Source organism: Lepidothrix coronata, unplaced genomic scaffold (genome assembly GCF_001604755.1).
Source record: "Lepidothrix coronata isolate B3197 unplaced genomic scaffold, Lepidothrix_coronata-1.0 Scaffold86, whole genome shotgun sequence".
In the NCBI taxonomy this organism is placed as follows: domain Eukaryota; kingdom Metazoa; phylum Chordata; class Aves; order Passeriformes; family Pipridae; genus Lepidothrix; species Lepidothrix coronata.
The window spans coordinates 2,483,098-2,508,354 of NW_016690266.1; the positions used below are offsets into that span (position 1 = coordinate 2,483,098).

The following is a 25,257-nucleotide window of genomic DNA, read 5'->3' on the forward strand; positions in this document are numbered from 1 at the left end:
TACAATCTATAGAGGTACAGTATTAGACAGAGGTATGGGAGAGATATGCTTTGGACTAGTCAATATGTTATAAATCACTCTTCAGCATGATCTCCCCATTGTTTTTTTTCTGTGAGAATCAACTGAACCCTTTAATTGTGGGAATGGGGGAAGGGGCAAAAGACTTGCTTATAAACCAGTGCTAATTATTGTTACCACTTTTAAATTCTAATTATGAACTTATATTTTATCATAATAATTAATTTAATGTGTAGCTATGAGGAGGTGGTGGAATCACCATCCTTTGAAATGTTCAAAAATCATGTAGTTGTGATGCTTATGGACATAGTTTAGTGGTGTACCTGACAGTGTTAGGTTAATTGTTGGACTTGATGATCTTGGAGTTCTTTTTCAAACTTAACAATTCTATTATTTTATATATCAAATTAATTTACATAATTATATAATTTTATATATAATATAACATTATATGATTTATTTAAATATTTATATTTTATAAATTTAAAAGTGGTCAAAAGAAGGTCACATTACATGCTGCACTTTATCCTGAATTGAAAAGAAAACCTAGACAAGTTAAAGTATAATTTTTGAGAAGAGAGGGAAGAACATTATTATGAGGAAAGAGACTATAACTGTCCGCTTTTAGATTAAATCAAAGAACAGGTTCATTATTTTTCCCTGTGGCAATTTAATTCACATTTTGCACTGTTCAGGTAGAAGCATATTAATGGCAAATTACAGAAAGCAAGTCATTGTAATGCAGTGAATAGCTAATTCCATTGTTGAAATGTACCACTGATTCTCAGTCAAGGATAAATGACGTTGCCTTTTCTATGCATAAGGAAAAATCCTCAGTGCAGTGAGGAACCTGATGAAAGTTAGAGATGCTCTATCTTCTTAGAACTGAAATCCTCATCTGAATGGTTCATGGCCACTGCTTCTGCCAGCCAAGACTGTTAAAAATAATAAAAAAAATTCACAAAGGACAAGTGCTTGTTTTCTATGTCATGCTGGTTGTTTAGTTCATTTGTCAGTACTCTGTGCTTATTGTTTTCACCAATTTCCCTGTACATTTAGCAAAATGGTCCTAACATGTTAGTGGTTGTGGGATCAACCAAACCACCGTCAGTTTCTGGGATCTGCACAGATTCACAGAGTGAGGGGGAGTAGAGCATTCAAAAGGACTAAGATAATTGAACTAAAAAACTTCATGGACACTGTAAAATCAAGGACAAGTCCCAAATTCAGATTTTTTTGATGCAAAGTAGTTTCAGGTTGATGGGTTTTGTTAAACTCACAGTTTCCTGCTCTTTTCCAATACTGGAGATTAGTGTGTTGCAGGGAGTAATGTTCAGGTTCACAAAGACAATGAAAACTAAAAGTTTTTCTCTAGTTCCTCTACAAGGCAGTGGCATTTGACTCTGAAGAAAGAAGGGAGGACAGTGACAACAGGAAACAAGTAAGTTGATTTTACCTCGCCGATGTCATTCAGGTGTTATTTGGCATTAAGCACAGCACAGCCCTTCAGATGGCCAAAGCAGCTGTTCCAGTCACCAAAGATATCTTTCCAAGAAGCTAATAAAAAAGTTTCAGCCCTTGGGACCTATAAATATTTTCTTCTTTCTGCCATACTACTACACTGGCAATTATAAGGAGCTATATGTAAGTATACTTTTAATCCCTATGAGCTAATAAAAGCTCTTACTTTTCTGAATCTCAATAGCCAGTAGGACTCTTTTCCTTCACCTCATTGTCCTCTCGATAGTTTCCCAGAAGTTCTGACTGGACCAAAAATATAGAGAAACCGGAGAGTTGTTGAATAAGGTGGGATTTGTTGTACAGAACCACTGTACAACAAATTTTTAGTAAACATGACTTTGTAGTAACTTGACTTCTGGGTTAATTCAATATCTTGAGGTATGTTATTAACAGTGAAGCGAAATCTAAAGCTAATGGCAACTTTTATATTTCTCATCAGTCCACTTTTCCCATATTTATGTTCCTTTGTTTCAATTCTTTCACTTTCTGGAAATGTTTTGAAGCATATTTGTGCTTGGAAAAGCTTCAATATTGCTCTATTGACTTCATGTGTACATACCAAGTGTAGGAACAAAATAGCTTAGGAAAGTCTTCTGTTGTCTTGGCAAATTCAAAAATGTCAATTACTAAAAATGTTTAAATATTTTTCCTTAACAATTAGGCTTTAATACAAAAGATGTTGAAGTATTATCATATTACTGGAAATGGAGACAAAAATGCTCTTTAGATAGCACAACTAGAGCTGATATTTCCACCTGTTCTGCTGCAGAAAGAAACTCATTCCAGAGTGGAGGATTTGCTGCTTTTCAGGAAAAGATCAGGTCACAAAAATGCCTCAGAGGCTAATCTCATGGGTTGATTTATTTGTTCCTCCCTAGTAGTGGCAGGTCAAACCTGCTTCGTGTAAAACTCAGAAGTATAGGACAACTCTTTGTTTTGACTTCCACCTCCACAAATTAGGCTGGGGTTTGAAAATGAGTTTGTTTTCTTTCTCCATTAAGATTCTTCCACAGGAGTCTGGCTGACTCTCCTGTTCTCAAAGCAAAAATACAAGGAAAATATTACAGATCTAAGATCTAACAGTAATTCCCTCTCTTGCTGAGAGGACTCCCAGGACTCGTCCCTCATACAGGCTCCTTGATATCTGTCAGACTCTCTCACAGCTAAAGCAGACTTCTATTATTTTTGTCTTTATTCACTCACACTGTAAACACCTCAAAAGGCAGTTTTTCTTACCCTGTTTTGAGTTGTATGTGGTGTAGTTTTTAATTATACCCTCATCATACCTTTACACATCTTGTGCACCACAGAGATATGTCCAAGTTTACTGCATTCTGCTTTACTATATGGTAGTCAAAATTCTCAGTTAACTTTCTTGTCAGTTTTCCTGTCATATCATTCTGGAGAAGTTCCTGTGTGAATTCAGTGTGACTATTCACAGAAAATGGTACTGCTCAGCCTAAGTAAAGACTAGCAAACTTTGACAATAGTAATTAGAGTAGTCCATTTACTACTGCAATTTTGAGAAGCCTGTCTGCATTTCATGGACACTGCTGTGCTGTGCTGTGCCATTTCAGGTATCCCACTTTCAGTAGGCTTCAGTAACTCCAAGACAGTCTTCATTTAGTAGTTTGGCTGTCAAGAAAAAAAAGCCCAAACAAACATAACTCATGTGCAGAACAATTTATGCAGAAAAGTTGCTATGCAAATTGGAAATTCTTCAATTACCATGTATTGCATCTGTATATACCATCCACACACACATATATATATACAAAATACTTTGCTCTATATCTACTGTCCCTGCCTGGCCTTTTGATAAGTAATTTCGAAAACTGGCAAGGAAAATTTAATGCAGTTTCTGTGTGATTCACCCTACACCTCATCCATCACAGATTGCTCCTGCTGGAGGGTCAATCACCAGTGAAAGACTGTGGGATTTGATGGGCTTTTTAAACATATTATTATTTTTTCTTGTTAGTCTTTCATAGCATAATGTGGAGAACTGGGGTGGAGGGGTGGGGGAAGATTTTTACACCTTTTAAATAACTTGGGTTTCAAGATGAAAATGCCCCTCCCAAGTAAGCCCTGAATCTTCTCTGCTTAGAAATAATAGCTAATAATAGCAAGAAAATCAAGACACTCCTTTCCATGAGAATAAAAACTTGGTATCAATCTATTGCAGATGGAAGGGGAACTGGAGTCCAGATATGAAAGAGAAAAGAAGATAAAATTTTGAAAATTGCTCCTTTTTTATTTTATATAATTTGAAATTCGACCCTGTACTTATAAAATCCAATTAATTCAAAAGATATGGCCAGACTATGGACATTCATATTCTTCCTCTGGTCCAGTTGGTGAAAACTTTTTTTGTGAAAATAACTTCTCCATAAAAAATATATTTGCTACCCAAAGAAGATTAATTTTTCATTTTTTCTTTCTTTTGTCTTTCTTTTTTTTTCTTTTTAATAAGAGTTTTCTAGTCCCAGTTTGCAGAGATTGTTTTCTGGACTTTATTCACCATCCATCTTCAATGTCAGATAGCACTGACTGATAATATGAGCAGTAATAAGAACAGGAGTAACATTGTATTTTTTTTTTTGTTCCATCTCATATGTATCTATATTTCGGTTGCTAAAGTAAGTATATTGCATAAACATAAAGTTAGCAGTTTTATGTTTTTACAAGTTTTGTCTAAATTGATTTGTTAAAAGAACCAATATTATTTTACTGTATTTTACCTTCTGGTACAACTGCTCATGATATCATGTTAAACATTACAGTCTTAACTATGGATCATTTAATGCAAATATCGCTACTTAGGGTGATGGGCACATTTTTAAGAAAGCATATATCAAAATGAAACCGGCACTGTTACAGCTATTACATTGCATTATCTCAAGAAATAGAACACAATGAAATTACTTTTTTTCCCATAGATTTGAAATATATTTTTTAAAGTCCTGACAACTCTACAGACAGTAGACTTTTTTCTTTGTTTTACAAGAACAATTGGGGTTTGCAAAAAAACACACACACAAACACACTCAAAATAGGAAGCTTTGTTCTGAACAGAGATATTTTTTCATACTCCTGTTACATTCAGCACAGTTGCACCCATGTACCTTTTCTCCCTACTTGTTTGAATCAATGTGAGTAGTGTCGATCCATGCTCAGGACTTGCACGATCCTTGGGCAAATCTTCATGCTTGACTTAACTTGCCCACATTGCAGCAAATTCTCCCTTCAATGGAAAGGACATGTTTGGGGGAACTAGAGGGGGGTTGGTACAAGGGCTGTATCTGTGCTTTAATCTGACCTGGCCACCTGCACTGTGAAACACTGGGGCTAAAGATAAGCATGCCCTGGAAGTTTGTTATGTATATTTCTAAAGTGGCATAGTTTTTAAAATTCTGGGCCAAGACTCTCATAGATCATCAAAATTTTGAATCCCTGCACTCAGATAAAACTTTACATTCACTCCTCTAAAAAATAACTGACATTCACTCAGCATCTTTAGCACTTTACTTGTCTTATGGTCTGTAAACTGACACACATTTGTTTTACATGTGAGTGTTTGGTCAAACAGAAAGAAAATCACTAAGTCCACAAACACGAGTTCAGGCATGTTCCCCAGACTATTCTGGATTTAAAAAGAAATAATAATAATGAAAATGTTCCTTTCCCTAAAAGACTCTTCTCCCATCCCAACTGTACATACAACTTCCAGTGCAGGGAGTCCAGTCTACCATGAGATCAGAAGTTCTAAGTACTGCAGTCCAGCAACTACTGACAGGTGTGAAGTCCCAGCGTGAGGAGTTTGAAGAGAGACAACACATTTAGTAGGTTAGCATCACGAAGCATGTACCTTTAAAGCAGTTCAAACTGATAAATGGCTTACCTGTCCTTCATTTAACAGAAAATGTCCAGTCTTATTCCATAATTTCTCATTTTGAATTACATTATTCACTTTCTGTGCCAAACGACACCCTTTTTAAAAGCAGTAGAATTGCAGTTGCACAATTTAAATTCAGATACTTATTAAAAATGGAGAACCATTTCAACACTTTTCTCAGAATGCACTTTAAAATGTCCTTTGTCTTAAAAAAATAAACCTGGGGAATTGTCAGGGCAGATCAGTTTTTGTAAACAAAGTTATTAGAAGCTAAATAAAAGCTCTATAAAGAAATTTGGCTGAACTGGAAAGGATTTTAATTAATTCTGAAGGCTGCAACATGGCTCTGTAGGAAAAAAAAAAAGAAAGAAAAGGGCAAAAGAAGAGAGACCCAAAAGCTTGTCCAATAAGCTGAAAATAACAGCTTTGCCACCAAGTTAGGCAAGTAAGAAGGTTAAATATCACAACAGGAAAAAGCTGTCTAAACTACCAGACAATTTTAGCAGAGAGTCCTCAGGGAATATTTATAAAGGGCATGTCAAGCAAAAATAACTTCTTCACAGAGGAGGATGTACTGCAGAGAAAACAATGGAGGGAAGAAAGAAAGAAGGCACAAATGCCCTCATTAGCTCCCTCCAGGAAGTAGGAGGGTTCTGGGACCTTGGGTTCAGTTCTTTCTTACTTTGTTGGAGGCATGGGGGGCAGGAATCACTTTGATGTATTGACAGGAAAGTCAAATATGCTTTCTCTCCTTACACAATATTACTAAAATATCATTATTTTATCATATCTTTTTCAGACAAGATTCTCAAACCTGTCAGCAAGGTAAAAAGGAGCATTGCTCAGAAAATAGAGAAGACATTGACTGGGAAAGATCCCTTTGCAGAAATAAATTCTCTCAGGGCATGAGGTAAGGATGAATTAGTTGCATTTTTCAACTTTGGACTCATTTGGCAGTTTACTAATAAAAGAAAAGAAGAAATAAAGTTGGGGGGGGGAAGGAATAATATTAGTCCTGGGAAAGTAACACTTTGGAAGAGCCATTTCTGTTGGAAAAGCTGTTTCCTTAAAATGGAATATACAGATAATATAATTACCTATATTACAGCAAGAAAGAGAGTTTTGATTTTAAATAAAGGTGGATAACACATGTAAGTCTTCAGTTAGTGGGTTGTTGCCATATGGAGACCAACAGTAGGTGATTTTTCAAAGAGTTGGACTGTATTATAGGGAATTATTAAAAACAACGGCTTTTTTTGTTTTCTGAGGAGTCTGAAGTATATAGCAAACCTTAATAAAGATTCACAAGTCTGGGAGAAGCCCCATGTTTGTCAGAAATTACATGAGTGATGCAGAGCCTTGGTGTCTAAATACTGAAGTATCACCATGACATACTCCAAGTTGATGAATCAAAATAAAATCAATGATAAAATGCCAAAGGAAAGGTTTCCAGTGAAGATATTTGAATAATTATTTCAGTGTGGCTGCAGTGAAGTCAGTTGGCACAACCTCAGAAAATTCCTTTCTGAAATGACATACTGACCAAAAGCACTTACAGGGTCCTTACTGTGCATATTTTATGATAGAGAACATTATGAAAACCTGAATAAATTACCATTAATAATCTTTAATAAGCTATTAAAAATTATAGCAAATCTTTCTGAACACTATTTCTTCATACTTCGTAAGGAAAGCCTACACAAAACCTTTACAAAAAGCTGCCAGCTCTCTGCAGTGTTCCTGTGAGATAATTACTGAAATATTACAGTTGAAATTAACTTCCAGAGTTTCTTTGCATCTATTGTACACTCCTCTTCCCACTCAGTAGGTTTTTGTCCCATCCATATGCTGTGTTCCTTTACATGAGAATACCCTGGGTATGCGCATTCAGATGAGTAAAATTTTAGCTTACTCCTGTAAGCTAAAACAGGAGGGTTTTTCCTGCATTTATAGCCAATGAGAATGATGTCTCTTTCTATGCAGTTTTTGGAATCCACTGAAAGCATATAGTGTGTACAGTTAGTGGTATTCAGAGGCCAGGGAAGTCAACAGCTTTGGCTACTAACATGAGAACAATTCAACAACATTCAAGCAGTCATGGTTCAGCTCAGTGAAGGAAAAGCTACATGACAAGAAAATCATTACAAGTTCCTATAATCAGGTAGATGCAGATAGTTTTGTTGGCATGTGGTGAAAGGCTATTTAGGGGCAGGCTATACGTCCCTTCTTCATGGCATTTATTATGCAGTTTGTCAGATGATATTGTGCTGTAGCCATATCCCAGAGTGGCCCATTTTGGACTTCTAAATGCAGTGTTGCAAATGTAATGAAGAAGACAAAATATTCTGCAGTGAAACAGCCACAGACCCTAATGAAATGTGGCACATTAATTTCTGAGCTATGAAATTATATAATCCCAGTGGATTTTTTGTCCCAACGAGGACAAAACAGTCACTTCTGTGAAAAGTCTGTTTACTTCACGTTGTGAAGTTTGTGGCTGGGTTTCACCTCATATAATGGTCTCTAGGAGAAACCTCTTACTTGAAAAACTAGGGCTCATGAATTATTGTGTGCCTTTGTCCAAGAAATGTCAACCTTGTTGCTTTATGAAACAGGCCAAGAACTCATATAGATAGACAGACAGCTGGATGAATAAACAGATATACAGATAGGCAGAGCCCAGGTTTAACTGTTTGATTTGACAAAAAGCCCTGGAAGAAAATACAAATAATTCATGCCTTGTCTTGTTCTTAAACTGATCAGTGGTGGTGGGGAATAAATTTAATTTCATTTTCTCAAGAATTTAATTCAGGCTTCTCTGATTAAAAACTCCCAGCAGTTTAAGCTGGATGTATCCACAGCCCTATTTGTGATACTGTCATCGAACTGTCAGCTGCCTCACTTCACACCAGGTTTATCCCAATGCATGACACACAATCACAAGAGAAGGGATTAATTCCCATTTGAGATTGTAGGTACAGTGAACACAAATGATATTACCACAAATAAAATCAACTTCCTGTCTCCCAAAGACTCCAGCAAGCCTGCCACCCTTGAAGCGTTTTGGGGGGTAAAGGCTCAGTTTTCAGCACCAGAAAAAGCAGGCAGTGATTTTACCTTCAGAATATGAGCCATGCAATTGTCCCAGACCTTCTTACATCCAGGCAAACCAATTTTTCTGTCATGAGGCCAAATTGAATCTGTTTCTGAAGGAGAGGAAGAGAATCGAATTCCTCTTGTCTGAGCTGGTTCTCATTGTACTGAGCAGGTTTTCCTCAGGCATTATAATTTCCATATTTACCTGTCTTTTGTTACTGGTTCACAGTGGATTATTGGAATGGAAATATAAGTACTCCAGAAAAGTGACAGCTTCACAAAGGATGTGACAGTCAGGCAATGTTTCAGGCTAACATATCAAATTACTCAGATTACATATTTACAGTAATTTTTACTTAATGTTTTTCCAGCACCAATATAAAGCAGGATGTATAATTGTGCGCAAGACTTGGGCAGCTCCAATATTATTCAGTTGTTAAGTGTCATTCCTTAAAAAAACCCAACACATTCTTTGCAGTCTGACTTGGTCATAAAATTTATTTTGAAAGCTTCTCAAAATGGTTCCTATTTTTCTAGGTATTAGACTGGAAACATAATCTAGGCATTAAAAGCAATCTACAGTGCATGGCAATGAAAGCAGAATTATTCTGTTGAGATAATGAGGTTCATTTGTCAGAAATGATAGCATAGGGAAAAGGGAAGAAACCTTTGGATATCCTTGAACAATACAAAGTCTATGATGAAATAAATACTTAGTTCTATGAAAATTTTGAGAAAGGATGATTAATGTAGCAACTTACATTCCTTAATATATCAATTTTAAGTGTGGCTGTTTGAGATATACTGACTTTACTCTTCCTTCTCACCAGAAACATGAAGTCTCCAATCTCAGTTAAGATACAAAGGCAAGTCCTTGTTTTGCAAGAATAACTCATCCTTTGTCCCTATTTTCCCCATTTCAACTTCCTAGTCAACTTCAAGTTTTTCTTTTTACTTGTTTTAATTATATTAGAAGGCAAAGAAGATTTTAAAAACTTAATCCCTTAATAAGGGCCTCTTTCAAGTACAGTAATGGGGAGCTGGCATTCTTTCTATAATACATCTCAGTAGAATTGACAATTTTTCAATACAGAGGAAAATTAAGGAAATGATATGTCAAGTGAATCTCAGTTAAAAATAAAAATAAGAATTATTAAATACTAAAAAAAAAAATACATTAGAAATCTGGCATCTCTGTACCTTCTTTTTTGCCAAGCCTTGATTTATAATGCAGGATGTGACATATGATAAAGGCAACTATATCTATATATAATATAGATATAGATATAGCTATCTCTTGATCTATCAATAGATATGACATATGAGATCATAGGTTGCTTCTTGGCTGTTTTCTAAAAAAGTCTAGCTGAAGCTGGACCTAAAGGATATTAATCATTCATGGTCAGGCACAGATCAATATGCTGTGAAACACTTTCATCTTTTCCATAAAAATAATGTTCAGGTATCTTCCAGCCTGTTTGACATCTGCAAAATCTCCTAAGATAATAGTAAGGATTAGTTTTTGTCTATTTTGATTTAAACTCATGATGTACAATATGTTAATACTACCCACTGACAACACTGAATGAAATATTTGCTTATTAATTATGAATGGAAATATGATGCCTGTGAGATCACTAGTAAAAAGCCAAAAGCCCAGGATTAAAGTGCAGGAACAAATGCTAATGCTTGGGATGGAGACTGGGTCTTGATCCATGTGTCTGTAACTCAGATGAGGAATTTGAAAATTGCTAAAAGTTACGGGAAGAAACTTGAAATTATAAAATTAAAATTATCTGCTTTTCATCTACAGATATTAACCCAGGGAAAAAAAACCACTTAAAGACCTGTACGTTTAGTGTTCAATGTCTGCTGGTTCTATTAAAGCCATTTGGCATCAGAGCCACTCATTGTGCCTCAAAATCAAATCCATGGTACTGCTGATTTTCAAACTATTTAGCAAATCCACTCATTGCCTCTCAACATAAATAATAAGTAATTTCTCTGCCATTTAACAGATGGAAAAGTTGAAATATAAAAAAGACCAGATCCAGAGAAGAATCTTTCTAAGTGCAAAGTAGAAGAAAAATATGAAACACAACTACTCTCTCCTGTTAAAAAATATAACTGTTTGAAAAACTGTGTCATATGTTTTGCTGGGTTTTTAACATTATGTCAGATCAAAAGAAGTGAGTGAATGCAGTATCCTGGCTTAGACATATCCAGAGTTGTGAAGGTTTGCCTCACTTGTTCCAGTTTTAAGCACTAGCTGGATACACACAGAAATATTCCATTTCCAACAGAATGAACATCTTCTCTTTCACTGAGACTGAGATTTCAATTGTGCTGCAATTTACACTGATTAGTTCTCAATACAGATGAATATTCTTGTCTAGACTTGTAGTTTAGTGTCTTGCTTCAAACAGCACTTGGCTTTTGCCTCTTTAAATACACTTTCTTCTCCTCTCCATTAGCCTCTTGGACAGTTACTGTGTTGATCTTGGCATGTTCCCTCTCACCAGGTGTGACCCTGACAGCTCCCCAGCACCCATGACTTCAAATACAACTCCCACTTTCAAGGACTTCACATTTTCACATTAACTCATTATACCTACCTGGGGGAGGACGCTTTCCCTAGCAGCATCCTGCAATGAGAGGGTTAATGCAACTTCCTTGGAGCATCCACCTGATGGCTTCAGCATCACAGCTCACCCCAGCAGGTTCCTCTTTGAAACTCTCCTTTGCTGAGAATCCAAGGAATTAGCCTTTGGGCTGCTGGGGTGGTAGAGCTGGCAAGTCGATCGATAGTACAGCACTGTTTTATATTGTAGTCCAACTTTTTACTCTGCTCTGTACATTACCAAGCAGCCCAGGGACCTAGACCATGCCTAAGGACTCCAAATGCTTCAGTAATAAAACCGTCAAGAATTATTTGTAGTAAGCTTCACCCAGCAAAAAATAAATGTGCTGAAGTGGCCATGTGGAGGGAAGACACGAAGCCATGAGATTTTCAGGTCTCTGCACATCATTCCAAAATGTCTCTCTTGAATGGTTTACCCTGTGAGATATACTACTCCTTAGAGAAGAACCTTGTCCATTATGAAAGGGTTTCATCACATTTTAAAATGAACCTTTAAGAAATTTTGTTTTCAAAAATTTTTAAATATCTCAATATGGGCAAATCCTGACCACAATGCCCTCTTATTTCTTCAGATTTTTACAACTGTGCTGTTAGAAAAGACCTCTGATGGTAATACATCTTGATTTCAAAGCTCCATTTGCAAGAAAATAAATTCAAAATTATGCCAAAAAATGCCAAATTTTCTAGGGATAACGGAGAACGTTCTTTGACTAAAATTAGTTTTTTGTTGCTCTGTCTCTACTCATCTATATATATATGCCTCATGGCACCTATTGTCATACTAATATGGTCATGCAACATTTCATTGCTTAATTGTAATTTTTTTAATAAGATCATTTATTTTTATTACTGATCATTCAAATAGAATTTATAGCTTGTATTCCACGCACCATCCCCAAACACACTTGCCCCCGAAGGTAAAAAATCTTGAAATGGGTATAAAAATTGAATTACATCCATATGTTTTTATTCTGTTCCAGCTCTTTTCCTACTGTTCTACAATTAAATTCCACATGGAATATATTATTGAAGGAATAAATCTTACAACATTTAATCTAACAAGATTCACAGAAATAAATCACTAAGGAAACAGTGAAACATCTTCCAATGAATGCATAAAGGAAAAGATAACTCCTCAGATGAATGGATAGCTCCATAAAAATGTTTTACTTATTTTAACATGAAAAAATAATTTTCATGTCATAGACCTGACTTGGCCTGCTTGGGTGCCAGCACATGTGCTGTGGCTGTTGCTGGCTGCTCAAGGAAGCTGAAAAACTGGAGGAAAAAGAAATATCTGAGCTTATGGTGTGCTCACAGTCACAGCAGAACTAACGTGTGACTTCCTCAGGCCCCCGCCTAGAAAATCTCTTAAGCACCATTAACCTGCAGACACCTGAGTGATGTTATTGAAATCAGTGGATTTTCCATCACGTTTGTACAGAGCTGTACTGAATTTGCATTGAAATCCTCTTAACTTTGAGACTTTCAGCATGCAAATGGCAAAGCAGATGATCAGTAAAGGTGGAAAAAGTAACATTGGAGCAGCTCAATAGCTGCAGACAGAGGGTAACGTTCCCATTCCTGCCCTTTTGCTGGACTGGAGGATCAGGGGGACCATGCCTCTGCTGTTATATTTCTATAACAGATGCACAACCATTAAATTGGCACTATAAAATCAAAACCAGCAATTGAAGTACCTGCATTTAGGAAGAGGGATGAGTGAGGACAGAGGTTCAGGAAATCACTTCTGACCTTGGTCTATTAGTCTGACTTTGATCCATTACTCTGAAAGAATAATTAAAAGCATGAAGGTAAATGACAAATAGAAGAAAAAGCAACAATACTGTACAGAAAAGTATGCAGTCAGATGAACCAAAATAATTTTCATGATGTTAACTGTGTGATAGAAATACAGCAACTTACCTGCATCTGAATTTCATGGAGCATTTGATGTGATTCTACAAGAGAGTTTATAAATGGGGGCTAGTTGAAAAATAAAAGGAGTACAAAGAATAGCAAAAATGAAGTGTCTGAGGGAAAGTACCAGATGAGGGGAAATGTTGAAAACTAATTTACCAAGGACTGTTTCCATGATGACCTGGTTATGCTATGGCTTTCCTTAACCTCCATTTACTTCATCAGCACAATAATATGTCTGAGATTTGCTAATGACACAAAGGTGAGAGGCATCACAAATACCAATAATAATCACTGTGCTACACGGACTGCACAGCCCTGAGGAATGACAGCATAGATTTGGGGAGTGAGGACATGGTGTTCAACAGTATACATTTCTGTTGTAAAATGGATCTTATCAGCTGGAAGTGACAAAAGTGGTAAAGGTCTGGGAACAGTAGCTCAAGGAGGGTCTGCAGATCATGGGATGACTATGAACCTCAACATCAGCCATGAAGGTGTCAATGTGGAACAGAGAAACACAGGTAGTATGTCCTCTTCAACACAGGCTGAGAGTAAAGGTGAGTTTTCACAGGAAATTGTACAGAAGAAAATATTAGAGGGATCAGAGGGATGAAGAACTCATCTAAAAATGGGAGAAATGCAGGAAAATTCAGACTGAAAGAGGACGTGATTATTGTCTACAGAAAAAGATGAACATAAACCCCTACTAACCTTAAAAAAAACAAGCAAGGAAAAGAAAAAAAAAAATTAATATTATTTTTCTAACTATATTTATTTTGGAAATTAGTGAAAAAACCCACAACACCTACAGATCAAAGCAACAAGACACAGTCTTCCCATTTGAGTAAAAGTAAACAAGTTCTACTTTATAAAGGACTTTTTGAGCTGTTTATATAAAGGCTTATATCATGGGGTTGTCTGGATTTAGGGATTTAAGAATTCAATGTTAGTCTGGTGTGTCTCAAGAAAGTACTGTGAGATAGACTGAGATAGACATGCTACAATCCACCTGCTTATCAGACCACTGGGTTTGTTGCAATATTTAAAGGCCATGTGGTTTTTCAGAACGATGTCACTGCAGGAGGAACATCCTAGGAAAGTGCAAAATAAACTACTATCTGGAAAATGCCAAGAATTGTTTGTTTAATTTTTCAAAGGTGAATGAAGCAAAGAAAGATATTTTGCCTATGAATTTCAAATTATTCAGTTGTCTTCTGGCACAAATCTGTAAGAATTTTCTTCAGATAGGAATTTGTTACCGCAACAAAAGGAAAATTTATATCAGATTTTTTTTGTGTGTGTTTTAGGAGTTTTCTCTTTGTGTATGACTAGATTGAAGAGGCAAATCACAGCAGATATTACTTATAATAAGATGTTTTCAGGAATAAGAATGAAACATTTTGCAACTTTTATTTCAGTAACAATATAATCATGACTTCCATTACACATGTTTTCAATTATTAGCGCAATTAATATGAAATATTAATTGAAGATCCATGTAGATATAAAAGCCTGCTCCACATTGTGCAGAGGTAGACATGATCAGCAACTGGAATGCTCACAGGCTTGATTTTTGTGTTTTTATTTCTATAATTACAGGTTCACACAACTTACAGGACATCTATTTATACACACAACATGACGTTGCCAAGCAATTTAGAGCTGAGAAGCGGCTGCACAGGCCATGATTAGATGGGTAGTGCTTTGGAAATGTCATGGATGGATTTCTACGAGCTTCATTGAAATAAAACTGAATGAATAATTCTTACCAAACATTTTAACAACTTTGAGTAACACGGGCTTTACAAAATGTAGAAGATGTATCTGGGGAGCCTGAACAGAGCAGGCTTTTCTAGGGTAGGTGATTACCTGCCATTATTGGGTGATAAAAAGTGGAATTGCTCTCATTTCTTACCTGTTCATGTACCCTGAGTTTAAAGACATGAATTAATTTCATCTCTATTTTGCCTCTTTGTATAAGAATTGGTGATAATCACATTGTCATTAAGGAAATAAAGAAGTTATTATTTACTTTTGTTTAGCTGACCCAATGAAGAGTGGTGCCCATATTGCTATTTTGGACAGAATTATTTCAGATGTTTATTTCTCTGTTCTTTTTTTTTCCTTTTAATAAGCATCAACAAAACCTCTCATTCTGGCAGATTTGCTCTCTAAACACTATGTGGTTCTGGCTGTGTTTCCTAAGGAAGGGGGCAAGAAGGAGACCTAAAACTGTTTTTTTTTCCCAATAAAACAACTCATCCTCATGCCATAAAGTCTGCTGTTGCAAAATATGTTGTCTAGAATCTTGTGGATTGAAATTTTATTGTCTCAGCAAGAAACACTTCCACACTGCAACTTGTGCAATAGTGTTACTAACAATAATGAGAATATAAGTAAGCAAATACCACTACATCAATAAAGAACCAAAGTCAAATACATGCTTCCTATTCATACTGCATGTAGAAGATAAATACACAAATTTAAAACAAATACTTTCATAGCAATTTTGAACTGACATAAAACGTCAGAACTGGTGGTATTTGGGAATAAAAAGAATAACATCTTTGAAGTTTTAGTATCACAGATTATTGCAGAACAAAGAGCTCAGATGAATTCCGAGTCTGGTAGTAGTAGTAGTACACTTGACATCTTTTCCCTTTATATTTGGTGGTTTGATACATTATATCATATGTTAAAATTTATAAAAAGAGATGGAATGAAAAATAAAGAAAACATATTCTAAAACCTAATATAGCAAGCCTTAAAGACTTTGTATGATTTCAATATTAAATTTTGGTTTTGATGAAAGTGTCTTGGACCTCTGAGAAATTAAAAAGTCATGTTTCTGAGGGATTTGTAATGCCTTCTGACATTTAAACTGATACAGTGCATAAGACAATGTTTTAGAGGTAGGTAATCAACTGCTGACTTAAAATAAAACTCCGACTTCAGGCTTGTTTTTATTCACAGATTTTCTGGGCTGTAGAAGCAGTATTTTCGTCAATGGGTAATTCTTGTAGGCTTAGTATTTTCAGCCTTGAGCTCACTTGTTTCTCACGTTGTACAATACTACTGTTCCTCTTTGTCCAGTTACCTGCTGACATTAAACACCTCTTTGGACCGAGTCTTACTGTAGAATGAGTAAGGAATTCATTTAAACATTCCTTGGAGGATTCGTTTGTACATATATCTTTGGTTGGAGCAGCATCCTTGTGAATATTGAATTACACTGGACATTTTGCTTCATCTTATAAATTCCAGATCTTTAGTGTTTTACTGCTTTGAAATTTCTCTTTTTTAACAGATGACATTAATCTTGGATCAATAAAAGTGATGGTTTACCCCAGTGGTTTTCTCCTGATCATTGATCTTTTCTTCACAAACACAGAACTTTTTCTGTTGCTGGAAATACCAGGTGCAATTGTTCAGTTTGCCTTTAAGAACTGAGGCTATTTGGTCCCTGAGGTAAAAAAAAAAAATAAATATGTACTTTAGACTTAATTGACTGAGTGAAAACAAAGTGACTATTGTATTGTATTGAATAGTGAAGTTTAAACACATCAGTGTTCACTTGGCATAGAGCTTTGGTTACACTCTTGGCACACCACAGCAATGCCATCCATGGCAGCATTTTTGGAAATAAAGTTTTCACGCACATGTTTTTACCATAAGTCACTGGGATTAAAAACACTGTGAGAAATTCACTAAGCCTCACATACAGGCAAATTTTGAATGAAATGAGTCTCCTATAGAATTTTTTCTATGGGGAGTCTTCATCTGCCTTGCACTAGAGGGGGCTAACAGCAGAATTTCACAATCTGGACTACGCAAAGAACAAGATGATAACCAAAAAAATTAGCACGTGGTTTAGTAAATTACTACCACTAATGAATATGCAAGCACAGCTTTTCTGATTTTTGAATAAGACCTTTCATATCACCTGAGATGAAAGGGTCAAATCTGACAGTAAAGATGCTGCTCTAATTTTGCTGCCAATAATGGAAAAAGCAACTCAGTATCCAGATTCACTGAAACATGAAAATAGTCCATTAATGAGTAATTTGTTTTAGCTGTGTGTTTATACTAAATAGTTTGGAATTGTGATAATTATAATTTGCACTTGTATTAAATTTTCCATCTGAAGAGTTCAGTGTCCTTTACAAATATTCTAATAAATTTTTTAGAGACTGGCTGATCTTCACAACACCCAGTGCATAGGTAGGATGTAGGAAGCAGCTGGAGAACAGTGAGAATTGTGAATGACTTGGTGAAGTTCACAGCAGATCAGTGAATCCTCACTTGCACACTCCTTCCTCACTGTGGGCAAGCACAGAATCTATATAACAACAATTCACAAAGTTTCCTAGAGTAACATTTAAAAAAATATCCTGAAGTAAGAATGGCTTTGAGTGGGCATTTTGAATTGCTTTTCCCAGAAGATATTTAGCAGCGGAAGTAAAAATCTCAAAGGCCCAAGTGGAAGTTGAACACACATTGATTTGTCGATAAGTGCCTACCTGATGGCCTTTGAACTTTGGAAGCCAGCCAAAATCAAAATAATTCAGTGGATATCTGCTTCAGCAAAGGTAGTAAGGAACTCACCAAAAGACTGGGAGAACTTGATCAGTAGTTCTTATTTCCAAACCTTTCCCAGACAGAATTTTTATGAAGATTGAAGTCTGAAAAAAAGTCTTTCTTGAAGCATGTTAAATAGCATCTGACAAAAATAGAAGCTGACTAATCTAATGTAACAGACTCATTAACGAAGGATCATTAATTGCACTCATTTCACATTAATTACTGTAAGATATATAGTCTAATGACCTTGATTACTAAGTCTTTGTGGAGGAAGCTGAAACCTTATTATCTTTCCTTCTCCTTCCCATACAAATGATATGAAATTAACAAAATTCTTGAATCCAACCAACTTTTACAAAGGGTATTTTAGTTCCTTCTTGTTTGTTCTCTTCACCTAAGTACCACATTCTTGAAGGACACACTCATTCTTTTTCTATGTCTTCTCAAATCTTCCTGAGAAGATATTTTTTTCTACCTGCTTTTTCTATGTCAGAGGAACTTATCCAAAGTCGACAATGAAAACATTTATAAATGTTCCTTTTCATAACTCTGTTGTATACTATATTCATTGTAGTGAGCCTCAACAAATCCATCATGCTTTCTACATAAGATTCTTTTTGTCCTGCCAGTACTTGCCTATACTCTTCCCTCATCAGTCAAAACTGCCTTAAAAATTACATATCAAGTTCCTCTTTTAAATTTTACCTTTTCCTACAGAGATCTTGTATTTGTGGCTGATTTTTTGTTTGTTGATGGCCAAAGAAAAGCTATAGACTAGTTTAGTTATTAATTCAGTACAGATCTAAAAGTGAGTCACTAAATATTGTGTTTTTAGTGCCATGAAGCCTGACGTCTTCAGGCTGATTAAGTTTTAAATCTTTTTGCTTCTTATCGCCTCTTCACTGCTGTGTCTTGACTAACTATTCAGATCAATCAGCTCCAAAATTATTTTCACCTCCCCTGCCTGGTTTGACATGTCTGCATGACCCAGGCAGCCACCTGTTATGTTTGGGGTATTTAATTTAGATGATGCCTTAGTCACTCTCTTATTATCTGACGGCAAGGAGCTCAGTTACTCCAAACTCCAGTTATGATTTGCAATACCAGAATTGCTTGTTAAGGAAAGGGGTCTTAAAACACACCATCCACAACCACCATGGGAGCAGGATCTCTGTGGAGAAGGTCTGAGCAGGCAGAGCCATTTGGTGGCACAATTTGCAAACGTTTGGTGAGATCTGCCCTTGATGCAGGAGCAGTGAAAGCTTTTGCTGTGCAGTGTTGGGACACCTTCCTCCTGCAGAGAGCAGAACATGTCTAGTGGCAGTGGGGTTAAATTTGGACTTCATTCTCACTGAGGTTTATGTCATTTCTGTGGCACCTGGTGCCTAAGCCTGCATTAAAAACCTCGGTCTGTATTTGGTTTACAGATACATGTACTTGTAAACAATAAAATAAAGCTACAGAGTTGAAGTTCATAGAAACATGACACATAAGAACACTGTAGAGAGGATAAAAACATCAATGCTTTTATTCACAAATGTAGAATACTTTCATTTTTTTCAGACTCAAGTGATTAAAAAAACCTTCCTTCAATTCCAGCTGTGACCTTTCCACATATGTTTAGTATCCATTTTATTGGTGTAGTAAAGTAAAAGGTAACTCACTCTTTCAGCAGAAATTAAATTTTACCAGCAGAAATTAAATTTTAGAGTTGCTTTATTATGGTTGGTTTAGGTGGGGAAGGTCTCTCTTGAAAGTTTTAAGACACTCTGCAAATAGTCCCAATACGCAGCTCAGATAAACAAAGCATACTCATTCCTGAAAGGAAAAGCAAATGCAAGGAGTGCTTCTGCCAACATTATTCCAACTGTACTGCAAAGGCTGCTCCACCTCGAGGTTACTGCTGAGGATGTTACAAAGGAAGCACAGAAGGGAGGCATGAGAGAGGGATTGTGCTTCTATTGTTAGCAGGCAGCATTTCCAGGCAGTATTAAAAATAATTTATCTTTTTTTGTTCTCAGCAATTGCCAGATGAGATGAACATCTCATCTTTATGAGGGCTCACTAGGAGTGCTGCCTTACAATCTTGCCCAAGGCTGTTTCAATGCCATATAAATAACTGTGTAACACAAGGTATTCAACCCAGAATTGCAAGTAATGGGAGCTTTATAAATCGAGTTCATTTTACATTTAAAAGACTTAGGGAAAGAAATTAAGTTTCTGAAAAAGCAGATACTGACCCAGCAGTTTGGCTGACCAGGACAAACCACAAGAAGCCCCATTTCAGCTGTCTAATTAGGAGCTCAGGCCTGGAGGCTGAGGTAAAATTTAATTCCTGTGATGCCCAAAAAACTGGTACACTGTTGGTGCTATTATACATGTCAGAAAACACAGTGGAGAAGTGTGAAATACTATCAAAAACAAGACCTCAAAATTCAGGCATCTGGCTTCTAAAATCAATTTTTATGTGATAATGCCACGTTTCTGGAAGTGCTCAAGGCCAGGCTGGATGGGGCTTTGAGCAACCTGATCTAGTGGAAGGTGTCCCTCCCCATGACAGGAGGGTTGGAATAAGATGATCTTTAAGGTCCAACTCAAACCATTCTACAGTTCTATGATTCTATAATATTTTCTGCTGTCTTGAGCTAGAACTGAAGAGCTAGGTATTTCAGACCAGCCACCTGCCCTGCTTGTTTTGCCACAAGGGTTTTCATAGAGGTATTGCAAGAAGAAGATTACCACTTCTAAAATTTTGCTCTTAAAGTGTATGAGAAAGTTGTCAAAATTCTTAGCTCCTTTGCAAGACAGTATATCTGCAATGTATGACTGCAATTGGTCCTTTAAAAAAATGCCATCTTCAGAAAATTAAAAAAAAAGCATTCATTACAAACTACAGTGGTGAGAATGATTGTTGCTAATTTCTGTTTATCCCTCAAGATTGAAGCAGCTTTGTTAGGTTTCTCCAGTTGGCTGTAGTTTACCACTGTCTGTGTCTTTTGTTTTAAATCTGTAAAAGTCCTGAGATGGCTGAACTAGCAAAATGAATCCTTGATCTTATGCATGTGCACACCTCAAGTATCCCTTCGATGACAATCTGAGGACAAGGATGGCCTCTGCTTCTGCTCACTGGAAATGCATACTAAACTCAGTTCAGTGAGTTTGTTTGTTAGTAAAGATCAAAAAAGACATTTGCAGAGACAGCCAGGCAATAATCCTGTCACTGTTGTTAATGCAGTTCCCACCCAGACCTCAGTCTTCTGCAGCCACGTTCTGCTTCAGGAATAAGAACTATAAAAAAGGGAAAACAGGTCAGAAAAGCTGAAAAGGCGAACAGTGAAAAAGTAAAGAGCTACCAGGAACAAGGCCCTCCAGAAAACCGCAGGAATGAGTGTAAAATAATGTTTGTACCTGTACTCACTGTATAAATGTAGCAGGATTTCTTGCTCTGAACTTGACCCCTCTAAAAAGAGCTGTGTGCAGTTCCACAATGAGCTCACCGAGTTCTTACACTTGGCCATGGTGAAGCAGGAGCTGGACATTTCTCTGGAGTGATTACACACAAATTTCAAGGGTTACAAATGCTGTGGAAGTTGTTTCCCTACAGGATATTTCCCACTTAAAAAATTTTCATCAGAAGCAAACAGTTAGGACTCGTGAGAGTTTAAGCAAAGTCTCTATTTTTCATGTGATGGCAGAGAAACAGAAAATATAGCACTGAATATGTTCCAAAATGCAGTCAGGTGAGCCAGAACTGGAGGGATTTTTATCTGTGTTCTGCAAAGATCCTATCAGCAATCCAGAGTCAGAGAAAGTAACTTTATTTAACTATTCTCAGGTTGATTTAATAGACATTTCTCACTCATTTTCCTATTTATTTTTTACACTGACTTTTTTGATAAAGCAATTTTTTTTTTGTCTAAAATGTAACTGTGTAGTAAGATTGTGCTGTTTAGAATTACAGGACTTGGTTCTTCTTTTTAAGTTATGCTGCATAACTGCTTCAGAGCAAAATGTAGCCAATAAGGTACTACACACATTTACAGTGTTCTCAGATAATTACAATATCCATATTTTGAATTAAAAGCAAACAATCCAGTCTAACAGCCAAAGACAAGCAGACAAGGATGTGGATCCATTTCAGTGAGCCATTGTGAGTCTTAGACAGAAATGACATTTTGCAATTGTCTGCAAGTATCAAATGTTTAAAAAACATTTCTATAAGGTAATAAATGTATGAATTCTTTTTATATCATTTATAAAGAAAATGAGCCAAAGAAAAATGGGGTTTATTATCTCACTTTGCTTTGACAGTGACATTATGGGAGGAGAGCACAGCTGCCATTTATGAAAAACACAGCCTCTGATAACACATTTTATGGGTTTTGATTTTAGACTCCCATTCATGAGCATGCATAATATTTTGAGGTATCATTTTTTTACACCAATAAAAAACTCAGTGTAAGATTTTATGTATGGCATTTTGTCACATGAATGGTGAAATGTTAAAATAAGATCAGCTGAAATACATACTTCATTATCTCCTCTGAAATGAATATCTGGATAATTGGCAAAGCAAAAATCTTTGTTATAAGGATTTATGAATTGAATAAAATTACCTCCTGCAACATGAATTTCTGTGAGACTGAGATTTTTGCTGAAAAACATCAGGAATTATGAAGTGTATCTTAAGATATTTCTTTTAAGAATGACACTTTTTTTCCTATTTTCTTTTTAACACAGAAACTCCTTTCCATTCCCTCTTAACTTCCAGGTTATTGATGTTTAGTTTAAAATAATCTTAAAATCTCAAATCCAACTTCTCTGTCAGTTCTTAAAGCAGTGTCTTTTTTATATCATTTAATTAGTAACCCTGTTTGCCAGAACCGTTACCCTGTATTAGCTAGTACAAAATATTCAATGGGGCTGTACCTTCTGAAGTCTGTCCCTGTAACTGATACTTGCCCTTTGACTGTAAGGAAGGGGTTTTAAAAGGTGAGAAAAAGTATAAAAATTAAGCTTACTCCAGAGAAATGTGGGGAAAGTTTGCATGGATAGTTCAGAGAAAATACACAAGTGGGCAGGTATTTCAAAATAGTTGAAAGGCCCTTTAAAGTGCTCTGACTGCACATCAGTACTCAGTAAGGACAAGAATTTAAGGACAGGTGCATTGCAATGACACTGATCATGATTAGGGGTTTTCAGTGGTGTGTCCATGTTAGTTAGGAATGCAGACTTCCCATGGGACTTCAAGTGAGTCACTTTACCACTTCACTTTCAGCTTTAAAATCAAAATAAGAATATTTTCTTTCTCTTGACATCTATCGGGAAGCTTAGTACTAGACATACTAGTCTATGGATCATGAATGTTGAATACAAAGTTTTACGCATAACCTAATCATCTGACATTTTCAGTCTAAACTTAAAATATTAAAATATGTTAGCTCTGACTCCTACAAGTAAACAGCTTTCAATAACATGAAAACACTAGGAAAGATGAATATTTTTTGAGTGTGTAACTGTCACTCTACTACTGCTCCTGCTTTTCCTGTGGTTTCCAGTTCATGATGATACAGGACCTGACAGTCTGATGTTATGGTCATGCTTATGCAGTTCACTTTTTTCAGTGTACCAACCAACAGCATAGACAAAACACCTGCTTGTGAGTGATAATGAACTCTGTTGCTTTTTCCTTATCCTAAGGACAAGTCAGCATTTACACTACCCGAGATCATCTCACATTTACCTCTGGTCCTTATAGGCATTTTTCTCTGAATGTCAACAGGGTAAGCCATACAGTTGCTTTTGTTTTTTCCGCTGCATTTTCACAAATGTTACCCTTGTTTCACACTATAGCATGAGCAAGAGCTCCTTCAGCTTAGAATAAATTAAATTTAGATACAGGACACAATAGTGGCACTGTAGAAATAAAGGCTTCCTAGAGAGAAAGGGGACGGTATTATTTACTCTTTGTAAGTCTTTCCTAACACAATACATCTCTGAAACCCAGAGGTCATTTATTGTGAATGTAACGAATACATTCATATCCACCAAGGGTAATAAATATTGCAAATTAAGTTGAATAATGACTACACTGTCTATTTCATTTCTACATGAGAGGCACACATGGGACTTAATGTAAGTCAGTATTTATAATGCAATATATGGTAGGAGTCTCATTCAAAGTTAGAACTGCAGAAATGCCACAAACACATAAATTTACTGTTACTGCCTGAGGAACAAGTGGAAAAACAAAATCATTGCAAACAACCAATGTGCGTGGAATTCATAATGAATATCTTAATCACAAACCTGCTTTTTTAAAGTTACGATGTTTTTTTCTTGTAAGATGATCTTGGTATTTAAAAGGCTGAAGGAGAAAGGTAATGCAGTAAAACAATTACTAGAAAAATGTTACTTGCCATGTTTTTAACTCGACTGATTGTTTCAAATGTACTCTAGCTGACATGAGTCTTCAAAATATTTCTAGAAGTAACAACCAGGGAATCAAGAATAGAATCACAACCTTTGGTGAAGAATGGATGACAGGAGGGGAAAAAAAGGCACTCGTTGCCATAAATAAGCATAAATAAATATAATCTAAAATGAGTCCTGGGCTGCTGGCATGTAAACAACTGAGTATACAATGTATACTACTTGAGTTTCTAAGATTCTTGGTGACACAAATGGAACACATAAAAATTACAGCTCTACTGTTCCAACCAGCTACTTATGTGAAGCAGGTCTGTGACGGGATGTTTGACTTTAGATTCTTGGGGAGAATGAACAAGTAACAGCTGCAGTTGGTACAAAGCAAGTTAACTCTGGAGACAAGAATATGATAATTAGACATTAATAAAAATAGAGGAAGTCATATGTTTACAAAAGATCTAGGGATCTTATTTATCACACCAGACAAAGCTGGCATTCATTGCATTTCCTTCCAGTGGGAATTTTGGTAGGCTACCAAGTCCCCAGATATATACTTTGATTTTTAGATTCCTACCAAGTTATCCAAAGACACTGAATAGGGTCTAAGGTTCCTTAATTGGATAGTTTGTGTTTTAGGAAGTTAAAAGCCATATTTTCTGCTCACCTGATTTCCACACCCAGGACTTTAGCAGTTCTTTGAGGACAGCAGATGTCCAGCATAAGTAGCGAGTATCTCTTGCTGGAGCCCAGTGCTCCTCCAAGAACAGAGCTATCTGTGTTTGGACAGCAGCACTGAAGCAGTAGGAACCAGAAAACATCCTGTTATTTTTTTTCTTTGATTATATTTACTCTTTACTAAATTTTTGTTCTGATTATCTGTTTCAGGTCCATGATGGCAGATTATTTCCATGGTTAGAAACACGGTAACCAATCCAAATTCTGAACTTGGCATTTTGCTCACCCCAGTGTAAAACATCTCCAGGAAGAGCTTTTTTAAGCAGTTGTGTGTAAACCAATATAGAAAGTAGGAAATGCTATGACATTGGAGTTATTTATGCCTATGCTCCAATTACATAATTTACACCGGTTCCAGAGTTAAAAGTTGAAAAATTTCCTCTTTAGAATGACAGCAAGTGGCTTTTTGAGTCTTTAT

The 25,257-nt window shown here is 36.2% G+C and overlaps 1 long non-coding RNA gene across 3 annotated transcripts; it reads right to left on the reverse strand.

The window, feature by feature from the left end:
• Positions 1-552: 552 nt before the first annotated feature.
• Positions 553-24,931, reverse strand: LOC108500191. Of its 3 annotated transcripts, none has more exons than XR_001875776.1 (4): positions 24,769-24,931; positions 21,094-21,218; positions 12,872-12,959; positions 553-953 (listed from the first exon to the last, which is right to left on the reverse strand). It is a non-coding gene; the product is annotated as an uncharacterized LOC108500191 (long non-coding RNA). The 3 variants fall into 3 exon arrangements; XR_001875777.1 differs by having other exon boundaries at positions 21,084-21,218; XR_001875778.1 differs by lacking the exon at positions 21,094-21,218.
• Positions 24,932-25,257: the final 326 nt, after the last annotated feature.